Source organism: Lissotriton vulgaris, chromosome 7, assembly GCF_964263255.1.
Source record: "Lissotriton vulgaris chromosome 7, aLisVul1.2, whole genome shotgun sequence".
In the NCBI taxonomy this organism is placed as follows: Eukaryota; Metazoa; Chordata; class Amphibia; order Caudata; family Salamandridae; genus Lissotriton; species Lissotriton vulgaris.
In genome coordinates, this window is record NC_141695.1 from 894,357,572 (window position 1) to 894,374,485 (window position 16,914).

A 16,914-nucleotide genomic window follows, 5' to 3' on the forward strand; every position below is an offset into this window, starting at 1 on the left:
GTCAGGGACAGCCCTATGCATCGGTACACAAAATAGATTAGTGTGATGTCAGTGCCAAAATGAAAAGCAGGATACCAGACAAACCAGCAGCCAGGGAGGCTCGGAAGGGACACATGCTAAAAAGACATGCAGGGGCATTGACAACCCAACAGGTGGCAGCAATGGTTTTTCGCAAGATACACAGCACATCAGGAAGCACAAGTCCCTCTGGACACAAAGCGGTTGTACCCGATGGCACACTGTTTTTCTGGCTTGTAGCTCCTTCACACATTTTGCCACATACATTTCACAGGGAGACCAGGAGATCCTTCACAACTTCAGTCAATGCTGGCTTCAGTCCTGTGTTCTCCACTTACTGGGAACATGGGAGGGTTTTTCACCTTAACAATCTCTCCTACCGCAGGACCACACACTCCCCTCTCTGAACAGCCATGCTGGCTTCTAGGCACTGAGCACTGCCACAGCTTCTCCAGCAAGTCATACAGGCTCAAAGTAATGTTGCCTTACCTCTGGGAGACTGGCTGTCAGACAGACACTAGCCCTGGACTCTCAGTAGCTCTTGAATATTCTGTGAAGCACTCACTTCCTTGGCAAGACGTTGTTGGAGCTGGGACAAAGTGGGATGGTTTGGATCTCATTTTAACACTCATTTTGCAGATAGGGAATGTGGATCCAATGCCAGATGTCTTGGACCAGATTGGGGTGATTCCCTTTCAAGTGTCCTTTTCTGTCTGTGTTGCAGAAAGAGCCTTTTTACGAGGTGCTGTCTCTCTCAGCAGGTAGAGGTGATGCTGGTTCCTAGGAGGGATGTCCAGAATATGGGCACATTGTAGTGTGATGACTCTGGCCTTGTCTGCCATCAGCCTTTCTCAAGTAGCAATTAGGGAAAAACAAAGGGGCGGGCCCTGGGCAAAACCTTATTTACCATTCACAACAGAATCTACAGGTGCGTCCCCTCAACACTACCATCCAACAAATGGCAGCGGTCAGGAAAACTAATCAGCAATCACCTGTTGATAGGTTCTCATAGAATAGAATATTTAAGGAAAGCCCTGTCTCCATCCTCCCTCACTTAAGTGTCGGGGTCCCCACCCTCCAGGTTCAGGAATTCAGTCAATAAACTTCCACTGACTGGGGAATCTGTGTCCACCCTCCATATTGTGCAATCCTAAACCAAAGGCATTCCAGAATGCATCCAACGGGCCCCAGAAATCATATTCTCACCATATAGAGTCATGCTACCATATTTGTGCCATACATTCACTATAAATACATACACGTAACATGCACACCACATGTCAGTGCTACGGCCTGGGTGTTACATCTAAACCAAACTTTACATAAGTGGGGCCTCTGAAACAGAAAAACAGTTTGCTGGGACTATTAATGCACAAAATTGATGCGCTGCCACTACTGCTTCGTGTCAACAGCCAGGTCATGAGCAGTAGTCCCATGTCAGTAAAACGTAAGAAGGGCAAGGTTGGCGCACCCATCCAGGTCACAGCGCAGGTTCAGGTTCTAGGCTTTGCAGTGGACAGTCCTAGAGATGAACGTGTTAGCTGGGCCAATAACAGTCAGGCTATCTGATTCACATGCGCACAGGGTCATTCAGGGCAGCGTAACCCCACATTATCTATGAAGGGGACCTTTCCATCCCAACAATTGCAGGGCTGGGTTAGAGGTCCACAAGAGATTAAAGAGCTGTTGAGTTTGTGATCTCATTAATCATAGCTCTCAGTGGCTCCTGGTTTCAAAGACCCCCTGCCCTTTCCTACCATACTAGGGGGTAAGGGAGCCCATTTTCCTTGCTTGTGTTATGCACCATAGCACTGTTGCTATGCCACTGGAATGCTCTTTGCACCTGCATGGATCACCAACTACAAGAAGCTCCGAAGAGAGCTGTGTAGGAGAGCTCCAAAAACAAAGTTGCTGGTGGGTGGTTGTGTTGTTTTGCTTGAACAACCCCAGGCTCTCCAGACGGCCATCCATAGTTCGCATAAGGCAAGCACAAACTAAGAGAAGAGGGGTCCTAAGGTCCTGGTGAGGCCTCTCAGGTGAGGGTACAGCTCAAATCACCCCTGAGGGTACAAAAGGGACGCCAGATGGTTCTCAGTGACACCTGTTGAATTATCAGCAACGGGAACAAACTGTGAGTCCCTCCAGGCTTGTTGAAGAAAGTTTCAAACCAAAATATTGCCCGACATAAATACTGCAAAATAAATATTATTCACAAAATAATCACCCCTTGGAGTTAATAATAGAAAATCTACACCCAGTAGAACAATATTTTTTGAAAACGATATTTAGAACACAATATTTCTGTCAGACGATATTTTTGCTAACAATAGTCTGGTATAAACATCTGGTCTGCCTCTCCCAACCTTTGATGGCATCATAAATTTGCCATGTGTCTTACAAGACAACATCTGGCATCTGTTTTAAGGCTTTAGTGACATATAGTTGCACCCACTGTGTACTTTTGAAGACACTACTGTGGTTCTTTTTGTTTACACGTGGATTTAATTCCTTTTTGATTTTGTTCCTCCTTATGTAAATGCTTCAAGTATGCATCTATGTCATGTACTATTCATGTTGTCAGCTAAAAGAAGCAAGAAATGTCTTTATTAATATGTAAACCTCAATAAACACAATATAAAAAAAATCTTGAGCCAGCAATCACCTCTCTGCGCCACCCAAACATCTGCACGGCATCCCTAGCAAGTGCAATAAATGACCAGTCTAGTTTCTAGGAGAGATTGACCCACTTCGCGGAGTCCCTAAAAACACCGGCTCCTGATAACAACGCATGACACTTTTCCTATGCGACGTGTGTGCTTTTCTCAGGACTTGTGTACAGTGCAGTGACAGGGCTTTGCATTTTTAACATAATAGCTTGTATTCAAGAAACAAAGTGCACACAGGAGTGGCAGATATTTGGCCTAATTCACGGATCTTGGCTTGGCTCCTGGCAGTGGTTTGGGGCACTTGAGCTGGCCCTCAGCAGCCATGAATGGATCACCGGGCCTACCATTGGGGCCTGGACAGAGAAAGTCAAGTAGGAGACGAGTCCCATCGGACTCCAGGGGGGAGGACTTTCATTTTTTGGCCTGGCATTAAAGAAGAATGAGGTATTAGTAAACACGCCTGCTGCTCAGGGCCTGGGTTTAAGGTGGACATGTTGGTGCTAGCTCAAAAAAGCACGGTTAGCCACTAGTGCTTACTTTTTTCCTGGCAGGCTAGTCTGTGCCTCGACGCAGATCCTTTTCTAGCTCTTCAAAATGCCACAGAGAATTCATTCCCCTGGCAAAGAGGCGCAGACGGGACAATCTCCTTAAAGTTACGTGCAAGTGTCCATTTTACACCTGAGGTGGGGGGAAGAGAGCATACTTTGTATGGGGCGGGGTAAAAACTGCCCATGCCCCCACTCTTTCGGCATAGTTTGTCCAAGTACCCTTCTTTGCACCAATAAACCCGTCCTCCTGCCGGATGTCAGAAACCACAAATGACATCTCTGGACCCTGGGAATGGGTGGCTGCACGAATCCAGTTGCAACCAGCGGTTTTGCTGTGTAAAGAGAAAAAAACATATTTGCACGCAGCGAGAATTTAGGAAGCTCCTCAGTGGTAAAGACGAACCCAGCCAAAGCGACTGAAAATCTCTTCAGAGCAGCGGCTGCGGCAGGAGGGGCACGCGGCCGGGTTATTCTGTGGAGTCAGATTTAACACAGGGTGTCTTTAATAAAAACATGAGTCAGCTCCTGGCCAGCACCAGGAGCTGACTCACTCCAGGTACCAACGACGCCCTAGAAATCACGATAAGACCCAATGACCAAAGGTGGGATATGGGAGAAGTACTTGCTGGGAACAGATACAGAGAGCTGGCATATATGAGTAGTGAGGAAGATGGTTTTATGAGTGAGATCGACTAGGAAGCAGGAGCGCCGCACAGCCTATCAATAACGACCTGGAACATAAATGGGTACAATAGAATAGCGATACAGGAAGATTTTAAAAATATCTTGAAGAAAAACGATATCGTTTGTCTCCAGGAAACTTGGCTGTGTGGCGAAATCCCAGCTACGGTAGGTTTCACTCATTATGTAAAAGCCGCTAAAAGGAACACGGTGGGTAGACCTTCAGGGGGTTTGATGACGCTGATTTCTACAAGGATTGCCAAGGACATTGAACCCCTGGAACTACAGTGTAACTGGGCACAGGGCAATAGAGTGCGAACAACAAACAACATGTTGGGGGGTGAAAGCCTATGCATTATAAATGTATATATTCAGAAAGGGAAAGTAAATGAATATAAGGCAGACTTGGAACACTTAAAAACTGACCTAGATGGGGTGTGTAACCGGTTTCCAAAGGATGTGCTCGTAATATTGGGAGACTTCAACCATAAATTGAATCCTAAATCAATGGATTCCTGGTTGAAGGACTTGTTGGATGCATATAAAATAGAGCAGGCACAATTCCCCAGCTGTGAAACCTCAAGTAAAGATGATAAGCTTGGGCAATTGTTGGGGGCTATGGGATTTGTATGTACCAACGGTAGAAAGGAAGCAGACAGGCCTGCGAAGCGTACCTTTAAGGTAGGGCAACAAATGTGCCCCATAGACTATGTATTCATACAGGCCTGGCATTTCCACCTGATCAAACAGTTCGAAATTTTGGCGGTGGAGGGTAGTGATCACTATCCACTGCAGGTTGAACTTCAGGTAAATAGCCACCCGCAAAGACAAAAAGAGTTATCAGTAGATGTAGAATACCCCAAGCGGTTAACAACACGAATCACCGAGGAATATATACAGAAACTAAGTGCATATCAGCTAACTGTGAATTTGGGTAACCTTGTACCAGAAGGAAGTATAGCCTGGTACGAGGGCATAATAAGGCAATTGGTGGAATGCCTCCGGATTAAGTTAAAGTGCAATAACCAAAAACCAGTAAATAATGCGACATTATACCCTAATAATAACAAACACTGGTTTGATGCCGAATGCCGGAAATTAAAGGCCGGAATTAGGAAACAAGAAAGACGACTCAGAGGTAACTATAGTGAGGAAGTGGTATCAGATCTTAAAAAAATGAAGCTAAAATTTAAGTCGGTTGTTGGTTGTTGGTTGAAAAAGCTTTATTCGAGTTATACACTCATAAAAGCACAGACATATAAATTCATACATTTTTAAAACATCAAACATTCAATTACAATAAAATTTATAATCTAGAATACATAATTCATAAGCATTAAAATTGTTACCAATTGGGATAAAATAAGCTTTTTCATGATATGCAAAAACTAAATGCATGTTGAGGTATAGGGACCTCCGCGTTACGGACCATTCCCGAAGTTTATACTATTAAAAACTCATACCATACATATTAGCCGCATTTTGTAATTAAAATTCATATGTATCTCCCAGTAGATATTTGCAAGGATAAAACAAACAAAGGAAAATGTAAAATTCAAGACATATTGGGGGATAAAGCCCTCCGCCTTATAGACCATGCCCACCCCAGATACTTTGCTGTTCCTATTACGATGGACATTTCAGTGGAGGAATAGATAATTCTCAGCCCCTCCACACCGCTTCGGACACCAAGATTCCTACATACTGGAGCCAACCAAGATTTTCTTGGAGTTACATAGGCCTCACATATAAAAAGAAAATGTGCGACGTTTTCATTGGGGGCTCCACATGACGGGCAGCACAAACCACTACTAGTTTTCCAGCTGGACGTCAGACTCCTCAGAGGGAGAGAGCCTGCCCTTAACTGGAAAAATAGTTTCCTGTCTAATGGGACAGTTATACTGTCCCAATACTTTTCTAGGGATGGTCTTTGTTTGATTTCCATAAATCTACCCCCCATGGAATCCGAGTTTGTGCTCCTCCAAAGTTTCTGGTCGATGTGATCCCAATATATTTCTTTAATATTGGATTTGCTAGGGAATACCTCCCCAAGGGGGTTTTCCCATAATTTGGAGAGCCCGAGTTCCGCAAGGACGTCCCTAAGCGTTTTTAGCCATTTAATTTTGCAAAAAACATCTGATTTGACTAATGCTAGGAACCCCTCAGCGTAGTGTCTTATTTCCATGGTTGTCCATAGCCGTCTCCAGTAGAGGATAGGCCTCAGTCGGGCACGGTCCCTGAGCGATCTTCTGCCTAAATCAAGGCCAAGCGGTATTAGTGGGGTACTTTGGGGAAGACTAGTTATCCCTCTCAAAAACCTGTTCTCGGATTTTTGAACGGTGGTAAGATTCTCAAAGCCCCAGACTTCAGCCCCATAGAGGGTTGCGCCCAAAGCTTTGGCGTCATAAACCATAAGGACAGGTTTTATGGGCCTGGTCTTGGATTTTGCTTGCTCAGCCCTGAGGGCTCCTGCGATTTGCTGATGTTTCAACACCGCCTTCTCTATGTGTCTTGACCAACCAAGTTTGCTTGATATCTCAACCCCGAGGTATGTGAAAACATTTACTAGCTCTAATTTAATGTTGTTCAAAAATACCCTAGGTTGAGATTGGCGCTTTTGCCCAAAGGCCATCAACTTGGTTTTATTTACATTTACCTCTAGACCCCTTTCCTTACAAAATGCGTCAAAAATATTCAGGGCTCGCTGGAGACCCGACGGGGTCTTAGACACAATCAAGGTGTCGTCCGCGAACATCAGGATGGGGACTCTGATGCCCGCTAACGAAGGTGCGTCAACCTAAAATTTAAGTCAGTTATTAGAGATAAAAAAAGGTGTTTTAAGGACAAATGTTGGGATAATTTACTCGTGACAATTGAAGACAAAAATGTGAAAGGCTTTTGGAGGCTAATACAGGACTGTATGGGGAAAGCACAAGGGACCATGCAGTGCGCAGTACCAGAGGACAAGTGGCTGGCCTATCTAGAGGAAATTTACGGGAAATGGCCAATGAGGGAGGGAATAATGGTAAATGCCTGGCCAGGAATAAGTGAAGAATTAAAAACCCATTTTCTCCCAGATCAAATTAGAACCATAATATCTAGACTAAACCTAACACGGGCAGCCGGCCCTGACAACCTGCCAGCTGTCATAATAAAAACAAACATAGAATGGTGGGCAGAGTTCCTTTCAAATATGTTTTTATGGATCCTAAATTCAGGTGAATTCCCTGCAAACTGGAAAGGGGCTATTGTTAGGCCAATCCATAAAAAAGGTGATGTAAACACCCCTAAAAATTACCGCTTAATAAACCTCTTGGATATAGGCGAAAAGGTCTTTTCTAAGGTAATCCTAGGGATTCTAAAGGAGTGGGTGGAAGACAAACAGATAATACCCCCAGAGCAGGGGGGGTTCAAAGAAGGCCACTCAACGATTGACCATTGCTTTGCTCTGTGGTCCATCGCACGGAAGTCAATTGATCAGAGGAGTAATCTATTCTGCTGTTTCGTTGACTTCCGTGCTGCCTTTGATCTTGTGGACAGTGATCAGCTGTGGTCAACACTAATAGGGTATGAATTACAGGATGACCTGCTGGCCCTTGTCCAAGCATTACATACAGAAAATTGGGCACAGATAATATTGGACACGGATGGAGGACTGACCAGGAGAATCCCTATTGGAAACGGCTTAAGACAGGGGTGCGTTCTAGCCCCCCTGCTGTTCGCCCTGTTTTTAGCTGACCTACCCCAAGTATTAAGAGATGTCAGAGGGGCGAACCCGAAAATGGGAGGAAGGCACATATCGTGCCTCCTTTATGCCGATGACCTAGTAATAATGGATCAAACGGAGATAGGCCTCCAGAGAAAACTCAATAGGTTTAAAGATTACTGTACGAGTAAAAAACTAGTGGTAAATATGGATAAAACCAAAATAGTATGCTTTGGGAGAAGGAAAGTGAAGTTCTCGTGGTATCTTGGCACAACCTTGCTTGAGAGGGTGACCAACTATAGATATTTGGGAATGTGGTTCTCAGGTTACCTGAAATGGCATACACACCTGCAAGCATTAAAAATAAGGGCACTGGCGTCGGTCAAAGGCCTAAAAAGCTTTAATAACACCTATGGTGAAAGGTCAGATAGACCGGTCTTAAAAGCTTATCAAGCAATGGTTCCCCCACAATTTCTGTATGGAGCCGAGGTTATTTATCTCAGTGGTAAGACCTCCTGGGATAGTGAAGAGGGAAATATATTAAAAAGCTTATTCGCTCTGCCAAAATCCTCTATGGTGCAGGCAGCACGACTGGAGCTGGGAATAACCTCCTGGGCCATTACAGTTTGTATGAGCCTTGTACGCTTCTGGCAGCGGTTGGGAGTAGGGGAAATTGCTAAAATCTCCCAATGGGCTAAGGAGGAAATTATCAATAGTGAGCTCCCCTGGGCAAAAGAGGTAAGAGCCTCAATAAGCAAGGCTTATGGAGTGCTAGATTTGAAGGTATGTTTGCCGCAAGACCCCATAATATTTGGGAAAAAAGAATTAAAGACTCAGGGGGTCAATATGTCCCGTAGTTATGACCGTGAATACCTTGCTCAAAAGACCTCGGTAGCACACATGAAAGTGGCTTGGGAGAGCAGTCAACACTTCCCTTACGTGGACCGGTTACCTAGCCATAGTCTGAGGCGAGAAGTCCTGAAAATGCGAATTGGCATAAACCCATGCTATGCAAATAACGGGGTTCGAAATTTAATGATAGGAAGTAATGGGTAATGCACTTGCACTTTAGGAACCACCTGTGATATGTTACATATTTTATTAGATTGTACGAGATTTTTAGACTTTCGAAAGGAGTTTTTATGTCCGATTTTTAAAAAATATAAGATTACGCACAGAATGCAAGCTGCCACTCTTTTGGTGGAAATGGAGAATTTAGATATAGCCTGCGCGTTGGGGAAATATATGAACAAAGTTAGGTGGTTCCTCAAATGCGCAGAAGAACATGTATAGTGTAGCCCTTATCCCTGAATAAAGGTAGAGATACTAAGGGATAATAGTAGTAAAAACTGCATTTTGAAGAAGGTATATATAGGAAATTTTAGCGATTTTAACAAATAAATGTTATAATACTCCGTTTTAAAAGGAACAAGAGAAGTTAATTTTTAAGTATATTGAGGTGTAATTGTGGTTTTAATATTATCTTGTTATGCTGCTGCTCTTTTACCTGTTGAATATTACCATGTTTTGCTGTTGTCCTTTCTCTTATCACGGAATGTGGAATGTACTTTTAAGGTTTTAACAAATCAAATAAAGTTTTGTTTGACTGACACTAGTGCTTAATTTTTTCCTGGCAGGCTAGTCTGTGCCTCGACGCAGATCCTTTTCTAGCTCTTCAAAATGCCACAGAGAATCCATTCCCCTGGCAAAGAGGCGCCGACGGGACAATCTCCTTAAAGTTACGTGCAAGTGTCCATTTTACTGCTGAGGTGGGGGGAAGAGAGCATACTTTGTATGGGGCGGGGTAAAAACTGCCCATGCCCCCACTCTTTCGGCATAGTTTGTCCAAGTACCCTTCTTTGCACCAATAAACCCGTCCTCCTGCCGGATGTCAGAAACCACAAATGACATCTCTGGACCCTGGGAATGGGTGGCTGCACGAATCCAGTTGCAACCAGCGGTTTTGCTGTGTAAAGAGAAAAAAACATATTTGCACGCAGCGAGAATTTAGGAAGCTCCTCAGTGGTAAAGACGAACCCAGCCAAAGCGACTGGAAATCTCTTCAGAGCAGGGGCTGCGGCAGGAGGGGCACGCGGCCGGGTTATTCTGTGGAGTCAGATTTAACACAGGGTGTCTTTAATAAAAACATGAGTCAGCTCCTGGCCAGCAGGCTGAATTTTCTAAACATTTCCTCATATCCTGAGAAAAGCGAGGAAAAAAAAGGTCTTAAAGTGTAGGGAAAACAGGCGGATTGAAAGCAGGCTTCACTCTGGTGCTGTGAAATGTGGTCCGGGGTGGGAGAGAGGCGACGGGCACAGACGCTCAGAAAAGAGAAGAAATGGGAAGAGGGGCAGAAAAGACTAGAGGGAGGGCTAATGAGTGTGGAGGGGAAACATAGAACAGAGAGAGAGGCGAAGAAAGGAAGGGAAGAAAAGAAGAGGCGTGAAAAGGGGAAAAAAGTCAGGAGAAAGAGACGTGGATGCAGCTATGCTAGCAGGCATATATTTGCATAGCGCTCGTACCATTCGTATGACCTCGCGGTGCTGGAGAACCAAAATATATGACGCTAATGGAAAAAGGAATACAAAAAATAGAGAAGGAATTGCTATAAAGGGCCGGTGATAATGCATGACAGGAGAGAGTGTGATACAGGAGCAGTGTATGTGCGTGAGACACGGGGCAGACGAGGGCTTAGATAGAAGTGTGCGTGAGAGGCAGGGAGAAATGAATGGTTAGAGAAGGATGGGAAAGGGAAGAAGGAATACTTGAGGAGTGGGGACGGAGGGCGGTAGAGAGTTGGTGAGGAAGAGGGCAGAGTGAGTGAAAGAGGGAGCTGGGGTAGCGCCGGTGCAGAGAGAGCGAGAGGAGAGGGTGGGGGTGCCTGGGAGGAATCCGCATTCTTGGCCACAGACTCAATGGAAATTCTTCTGGGACAGACACAGAGGGTCAAAAGCAGACATGGCAGGAGCCAGAGACAAGGAGAGAGACATCGGGCGCGAGAGGAAAGTGGGAAGAGAAGTGAGGGGGGAGGGGTGCATGGAGAGACCGTGCGAGAGCTCAGCAGCACGAGACAGCGCAGTAGAAAAGGTGTCTTCGGGGAATGCACGGATTCGTAGTAAAAGACTGCCGTAGGAGGGATGAACCCCGCCAACAAGGGCGGCGTGAACCCCCACGCTAGCAGCTGGATGGGGTACCACTGGGAAGTGTGTGCAAAATACAACTTTTAAAGTGCCCCTTGTCTCTCTTGATCGAGACACTGGACTCTACAACGTAGGTACGCAGTACCACTGCTAGGGAAATGTTATGAGGAGGTGGGCAGAGGGAGCAAACGAAACAATCTATCACGAAAGAAAATAAGGCCTGGGAGGAAGGAGAGAGGGGCGGGGCCAGAGATGGAAGAAAGGATGGAGGAAAGTTGACTGTATAACAGATGATTGATGGAAGGATGACGGCTGGACCGATGGGTGTGTGGGTCTACGGATGGATAGATTGTTTGATGGATGGAGAAGGATGGATGGATGGATGGCTGGATGGATGGACAGACAGGCAGATGGATGTGTGGGTGGATGGATGGAGAGGGTGGATGGATTGATGGATGAATGGGTGGAATTAGAGGTCTATGGAGGGATCGATTGTAGGATGGACGGAGAGGGGTTAGTGGATGGATGAGTGGGTTTGGGGGTTCACGGATGGATGGATTGTTGGATGGACGGAGAGGGGTGTATGGATGGGTGTGTGGGTGGATGGATGAGGGGGTCTACGGATGGATGGATGGTTGGATGGAAGGAGACAGTGGGTGGATGGATGGATGGGTTGGGGGTCCACCGATGGATGGATTGTCGGATGGATGGAGAGGGGTGGATGGATGGGTGTATGGATGGGTGGATGGGTTTCTGGGTGGTTGGATGGATGGATAAGGGGGTCTACGGATGTATGGATTGCTGGATGAACAGAGACGGGTGGGTGGATGGATGGATTTGTGGGTCCACCGATGGATGGATTGTCGGATGGATGGAGAGGGGTGGATGGATGGATGGGTGTACGGATGGGTGTGTGGGTGGATGGGTGGATGGATGGATGAGGGGGTCTACGGATGGGTGGATTGTTGGATGGAAGGAGACGGTGGGTGGATGGATGGATGGGTGGGAGTCTACAGATGGATGGATTGTCGGATGGATGGAGAGGGGTGGATGGATGGATGGGTGTATGTATGGGTGGATGGGTTTCTGGGTGGTTGGATGGATGGATAAGGGGGTCTACGGATGTATGAATTGCTGGATGAACAGAGACGGGTGGGTGGATGGATGGATTTGTGGGTCCACAGATGGATGGATTGTTGGCTGGACAGAGAGGGGTGGATGAACGAGTGTTTGGATGGGGGGGGGTGGGTGGATGGATGGATGAGGGGGTCTACTACAGATGGATGGATTGTTGGATGGAAGGGGGTGGATGAATGGGTGGGGGTGGGGGATGGATGGGCGGGGTCCACGGGTGGATGGATTGTCAGATGGACGGAGAGGGGTGGATGGATGGATGGGTGTGTGGGTGGATGAGTTTGTGGGTGGATGGATGGATGAGGGGTTCTACGTATGGATAGATTTTGGAAGGACGGAGAGGGGTGGGTGAATGGATGGATGTGTGGGTTTGGGGGTCCACGGATGGATGCATTGTTGGATGGATGAAGAGGGGCATATGGATGGACGGACGGACATAGGGATGAATGGATGTCTAAAATTGTTGGCAAAGGCCACCCTTTGGTGGAGTGAGATGGAGGGATGGAGGGACACGGACAGATGGACTCCGTGAGATACCGGGTCAGACATGCATGATGAGAGGGTTCAATGCGCCAGTCACCGCCACTGCCAAAGGAACGGCATCAGAGGCGCGCAGCCTATGAGCTGCCAGCGGGTCAGAGACTCTCTGATCTCAGACGTCATGTGTCCTTTGGTGTCGCTAATGACGTCACGCTGTCGGGGACCACACTCCTCCTGGACTAGCGCTAGGCAGCGCTTAAGGTTCCCAAATGGAGGAAGGGGGCTGGAAGGAGAAGGCGAGTTGTGAACATGTCCTCCTGGTTTCGCGGGGGGGGGGGGGGGGGGTCTGCCGGATCGCAGAGAGCTTTGCTGCTTTTCTCTTCGGTTTTTAAGAAGAAAATCCTGATTGCTCCTGACCATAGAACTTCTGAGTGCAGATGAGCTGCTCAACACCTTAAAATAACCAAAACACGCCCCAAAATCAACGAGAGCCCGCCTCACCAAAGAGGATTAACGCGATAATAGAAATATTCGGAAACTTCTATAAAGTTTATGAAGCCCGTTCCATGGTCGTCTGAAGGGCAACGCTCCGCCCCCCAGCCAAGAGCCAATGGGCTGTCTTCCCCAGCGCACCCACCCTTGAGCCGCGGGTGGGGGGCTCCCCACTCTTTCCTTCAGAGGGGCAGCTTTGCAGGACCGTCCGCCCACGGGGAGGTTGGTGAGCACTCTTCTACCGAAGCTGAGACATTTAAATAGACAAGAGGGCTTTGCGAGTCGGAGGAGCCAGGCAGCGGGGAGCAGGAGAGGCCACTGACGGTAGGACACCTTTCATTATCCCACAGACGCCAGCTTTTGTTTCAAGCTCTACACAGCAGCACCCACTCCACTCGCCCCCACAAGTTCTACATGGCACAGTACCCACGCCCCATCACAGTACGCTAGAGAAGTAAACAGTATGCTGTGTGATGCACCTGGGGGGCTGGCACTCACCGTCGGGGAACTCGAGTGGTATTAGAATGGGTGGGCATCCCACCAGGGCAGACCCTCACTACACCTGGGAAACTCGTCCCTCCCTCTTGGTTTCCAGTCCCCGCTACTAAGCACTGCACCGTTACCCCCATCACAGAGAACTGGTCCCATCTTCTAACGCAGCACGGACCCTTTCTGTGTTATCACATGTCAACGTGCAGCGCGCGAGAAGCACTTGTTTTGATCCCCAACACGCGCCTAGCGGTTTTCACCCCAAAATGAAGGCAGAGGCAGAGTATTAGGGCTATGCAAATATTTCGCACCGACACGCCCACTTCTTTGCTCTACTGTCTCCTGCACAAAATCTCAGATCGACGGCGCAATGTTAATGCGGGAGTACGTAAAACCTAGTTTGCTTTTGATAAAAACTGAAGTTTGAGGCAGAATGTCCATGTGTGGGGACCCCCAGCAGATGTTGGATCAGGCAGGCGCGGTTTAATAGGCCCCGCCCCCAGCATTTTTCCTGAGCTCCCTGGAATGTGTCTGGCTGGAGGGACACTAGTTTGCTTTGGATTTAAAGTTGACGGCTAGCAGCAACACCCACACCCGTTATGTGACTTTAACTATCCATATGCTTTACGTGCATGTTCCAAAGCGACCTACCACCCCCCTGCCGTACTTACCCCCTCTTGGCCTGCTTGATGGCTTTTGTGCTATTTGTATTTTTGCCTCAGTGCTTTTGTGGAAGTCGAACAACTTCTGTCTGCCTCCTTGAAAGGATGGCTGCCGCGGGCGACCATATATCTTCAGCAGTGGAAGAGACAAAAGCCCCACACAGTGTCCACAGCGCAAACAATAGAGCCAGATAAATATGTTAGCTGACTATTTGAAAAGTGGCTGTTGTGGTTTTAATGGATGCTTCTTTCGTACATGTTTAACACTTCTAATCAGCCTTGTTCACTGTACTGATGACATCATTACACACTGACACTTCCCTCATTGTACACAGCTCAGGCAGCAAAAAGCAACAACTCGAATGCCAGCACAATCTGCCTTAGCAGCAGGCAACTTTACAAAGTAGGTCTAGTTTTAGAGATAAAATCGCACAAAAGACGTCACAAAATACATAATCACATGGCATCACAAATGCACCGAAGTGGACAGAGGAGATAGCAATGTGGACCATTGAGTAACCACCACATTCTGAAACAGCAGCACTGGACATCTTTAAAATATTACCATTGTTCATACCCATGGCATCATACGTGAGATAAATGCAGCAGCAGGGAAGTTTACGCTTTTACCTTCAATCGTGCGTGTGACATCACAAGTGACATCACCACGTGTCATCGCGCGCGGTCTGAAAGGGGACAACACAGGAGGCAACTCATGTGGCAATAGAATCAGCCTGGACAGGAGCAGGAAACTTCGAGACATTTGGCTAATTCACACTGTTGATGCCACATATGCCACAGTCACATGACGTCACACGCACACTCCACTTTCGTGCCTTCTGATAGCATCACAACTGAACTGACACCACACACGAGGTTGATCACAAACCAGAAGAGAGGGCATGACGCAGAGGGCCGCAAGGAGTGATATCACACATGGCAATGGTTGTACTTCTCACCTCATTAGCGTTTTTAATATAACCCCTACATCTTGGTCACTACTAATGCTGGGTCCGCTATTCGCCGCTACCCAGTGGAGCAATGCGGATAGCACTTAATTGGTCTCCTTCGTCTCTACCAATGACGTCACTACGGATACCAGAGAGTAGGCCGTGCAATGCACGGGGTGGAAATAGTTATTTCGTAATATAGAATCTCTTCTACATACCAGCCTCTCTCCTCACAGAGGTGTGCTGCAGCACCCACAGCTGTGCACCCTCCTAACCACCCTCTGTCGCCCCAACCACACTGAGAAAATGATACTTAAACAACGACTAAAGTCACCCTAAAAAATTTAATCCGTTCATCTCGGATATTTGTGCTGATTACTTCGTTCATGACGTCACGCACGGCCCACGCATCTTTCTGTTGCAATAAGTCGTGGATCCCCAGCGCTGGAAGTGCTGAACACATCGTGGGTCCACCAGGGTTTGAACCTGTGACCCTACAGACTGAGAGCTCTCTTCTGATTGGTTGTGTTTTTTCTTTCACTTAAGTATGTGGCAGCTGCTGCCCTACCACCATGTGTTGTCAATAAGATTATCATTCCGTGACTCATAAATTCATGACGTGTCGGTGGTGACGAGGCAGCTTTCTGGTGATAAACATTCCATTTGGGTGAAACCCCTGCACGCTGAGGGAGGCATCGACTCTGCCAGATCACACTCATTGTCAGTGTGACAATCGGAGGGCGCCGTCACGCGAGCGTGGCCTGCCACCCCCAAGTCAGGAGCTTTCCACGTCTGCATCGTTCCTGTCTGGCGGTTCTATAATGCACTTTGCAGCTGAGCGATGGCGCAGGGGCCTGGAGGGCGGCGGTGCTGCCTGCTTCTCTTGTTTTGGGATATGATACCCGGGCACGGCTCACTTCCAGAAGCCTCTCTCCTCCCAAACCCCTCTTTGGCATGGAGAGTTTCACGTGACTTTGTTATTGTAATTCCTAGTGGCGGCACGCTCTGGAAACAATTAGGAGTGTCGTAACTGCTGGAAGCAGGAGCCAGTGAAAGAGGAGGAGCGAAGGCTTCAGAGACCCGAGTAAAAAACCTTTTTGCAATTCTATTTTGTATTTACGCAGTGCTGTTTTTACCGTCCCATAGTGTCACAGCGCTGTGGTGTACAGGGAAATCAGTGAGTGCTCAGCGCGGGGAAACATCCATTACAACGCAGTCATTACAACGCACTACCTTTACAACGCGGCTGTTATAATGTAACAGCCTTACATCTCATGCCATTACAATGCAGTCATTACAACGCATGTCACTACAACACATGCCAGTACAACGCATATTATTACAACGCATGCCCTTACAACGCATTATAAGGTAAGTGATGCAGATTTTTTAAGTTTTAGGGTGGGTATGGGTTTTGGGGGTAGATGGGAATAGTACTTTTTACCCCTACACTATCCAACACTTACCCTACTGTTGCACTCACTGGAGTGGTAATAGTCATTTTTACCCCTACACTATCCAACACTTACCCTACTGTTGCCCTAAAAGTATTATGCGTTGTAATGGTATGTGTTGTAATGGTATGCATTGTGATGGAATGCGTTGTAAATGTATTTTCTATAAATGCATTGTGATGGCATGTATTGTAAAATCATGTGCTGTAATGGATGTTGCGATGTAAAAGCATGCGTTGAAAAAGCATGCATTGTAAATGTTTGCGTTGTAAAATGTCCTATTCATGAGAGCGCGCTGTGAGCTCAATCCGCTTCACCTGCATGGGTTTGGTGCCTGCGGTCGGTGAGGGTTGAGGGCCCTGGTGATAAAAGCTACTCCCTGGCAGATCCAGATCCCACACCTTATGCCTGAGCTTCACGCTTCCCACAATCTCAATGCACTTAGCGCTTCACATCATCGGCCGGAGTTCTAAGCTCTTTACACTGGCTGTACC

At 47.2% G+C, this 16,914-nt stretch overlaps 1 protein-coding gene across 1 annotated transcript in view; it reads left to right on the top strand.

Annotated features, from left to right (window-relative positions):
- The first annotated feature begins 12,883 nt into the window (after positions 1–12,883).
- PDGFRB (platelet derived growth factor receptor beta) overlaps positions 12,884–16,914 on the top strand; it is a 251,497-nt gene continuing 247,466 nt past the window's right edge. The window contains exon 1 of the mRNA XM_086931313.1: positions 12,884–13,189. The gene's annotated coding sequence lies outside the window, so the exon portion shown is untranslated. The remainder of the gene's footprint in view (positions 13,190–16,914) is intronic.